A 2,500-nucleotide genomic window follows, 5' to 3' on the forward strand; every position below is an offset into this window, starting at 1 on the left:
GAAGAAGAAGAAGAAGAAGAAGAAGAAGAAGAAGAAGACAATAATGAAAAGCATAGGCCTCTTCTTTATTATTCAACTCTTCCCACAATTAACCATATATTTTTACCCGATTTTCATCAATCCCAATCAACTCCCTACTCCTTTCCGTCCAGACCAGTTCAACCCTTTCCAAATCTGTTCAAAGCTATCCAACACAGTCAAATTATCGTCTTCCTCCCATCTCTATTTCATTCATCTGCATTCACCTCCCCTCACCTACGCACAACTATGCTCAGACTCGTTCACCTTGGCTCACTTTGGTTCAAATGCTGACAAAGTTCCACAGCATATCTTTTATACGAATGAATGCCTTTCGAGATCAAAGCGACTCCAGAGAGGAAAATCTTATGCATGACGCTCCAAGATTTTTTAAATACTTTTTTTTCTTTGTTTCCTGCTTAGGGTTCCCGTGCTGTGTTAATATCATTATCATTATCATTATTGTTGTTGTTGTTTTGTTGTTATTATCATTATTATTGTTTCCATTATTAGTATTAGTATTAGCATTAGAAGTATTTTTGTCCCCCATCATTATTATTATTATTATTATTAACATTATTATTATTATTATTATTATTATTATTATTATTATTAACATTAATATTATTATTATTAACAATATTATTATTATTAACAATATCACTATTATTATTATTATCATCATTATCAACATTATTATTATCATTATTAATAACAATATTATTATTATTATTATTATTATTATTATTATTGTTATTATCATTATTATGATTGTTATTATCTATAATTTCATTATTATTATTATTATAATTATTATTATTATTATTATTATTATTATTATTATTATTATTATTATTATTATTATTATTATTGTTGTTATTATTATTATTATTATTATCATTCTTACATTTCTATGTCTCCCTTTTTTCTGCCACCTTTATCCATTTCTATAATCCCTTTCCTTCTCTGTCTCACCCTCCCTCTCTCTGTCAATTAGTTAATCAATCTGTCTATATCAATCTATCTAGCCGTATATCTATAAGTCTATCTATTTATCTTTGTACCTATATATCTATCATTTACTCAGTCTATCTTTTATTCTATCTCTCTATATATCTGTCTATCTGTCTGTCATTCGATTTTCTCTGTCTCTCTATTCATCTACCTATCCCTCTGTTTGTATGTATGTCTTGTCTATCTATGTATCCACACGCATATCCTTCTTTTTTTTCTTCCCTTTATTCTCCTCTTTCTTCTTTTCTTATACTTGCTCTCTCTCTCTCTCTCTCTCTCTCTCTCTCTCTCTCTCTCTCTCTCTCTCTCTCTCTCTCTCTCTCTCTTCCACTCTCCTCGCCTTTTCTGTTCTTCCTGTTCTTCCTCTTTCTCGCTCCTTCTCTACGTGCCTACCCTTCCTATCTTTCCTCCTTTTGCATTTTCCATTTCCTTTTCTTTTCATAAATGGAGGAAGAGAGTAAATGCAGAAGAGAGAAAATTAATACCCAATCACTAACACACACATACACACACACACACACACATACACACACATACACACACACCCATACACCCACCTATCTATCTACCTATCTATCTAACAATATACACCCCTGCATATTCGCGCGAATAAAGCATAGGGACAGAAACGGTTCATCTCTCTTCCTAAGTCGAAAAGTTGACACTCACTCAGCAATCTCCAAACTTCTGTAGGTTCCTCTACCATTCACTTATTCCCATATCCCTTCCTCCTTTTCGTTAATTCCCTTTTTTCCTCTTCTTCTGTCTCTTTGTCACGTTCACTATTACTTCTTTCCCTCTCCCTCTCCTATTCCCCTGTTCATCCGCTAATCTCTTCCAATTCCTTTCGTATTATCTTCCGTGTTGTTATTCTCATTCCGTGTACCTCTGTTTCTTCACCTTTGTCTTTTCCATTTTCCTTATCCTCATTTTCCCTCGCTCATTCTCTTTCCTATACCTTCTTCGCTCTTCCCTTTTCCCCTCTCCCCTTCTTTACCCCCTCTCCTTCCCTCCCCTTCGACTTCAATTCCCCTTTCCTACCCCTTCTTCCCTTTTCCCTCTCCCCTTCTTTCCAACCCTTTCCCCTCTCCTCCGTTCCCCATCCCCATTGCCTCTTCTTCCCTCTCCAAACCTCCTCCCCTCCCCTTTCCCCCTCCTCTCTCCTTCCCCTCTCTCTTCTTCCCTTTCCAAACCCCCACCCCATCCCTTTCCCTCCCCTTTCCCCCTCCTCTCTCCTTCCCCTCCCTCTTCTTCTCTTTCCAAACCCCCACCCCATCCTCTCCCCTCCCTTCTCCCCCTCCTCCCTTCTCCCCCTCCTCTCTCCTTCCCCTCCCTCTTCTTCCCTTTCCAAACCCCCCCATCCCCTCCCCTCCCCTTTCCCCCTCCTCTCTCCTTCCCCTCCCTCTCCTTCCCTTTCCAAACCCCCACTCCCTCTCCTCCCCTCCCCTTTCCCCCTCCTCTCTCCTCT

General features: G+C 38.3%; 1 protein-coding gene across 3 annotated transcripts in view; it reads right to left on the reverse strand.

Moving 5' to 3' along the window:
- LOC125044244 (cell adhesion molecule 1-like) overlaps positions 1–2,500 on the reverse strand; it is a 448,848-nt gene that overhangs the window by 73,019 nt on the left and 373,329 nt on the right. The window lies entirely within an intron of this gene.

This window comes from Penaeus chinensis, chromosome 35 (assembly GCF_019202785.1).
Source record: "Penaeus chinensis breed Huanghai No. 1 chromosome 35, ASM1920278v2, whole genome shotgun sequence".
Taxonomy (NCBI): Eukaryota; Metazoa; Arthropoda; class Malacostraca; order Decapoda; family Penaeidae; genus Penaeus; species Penaeus chinensis.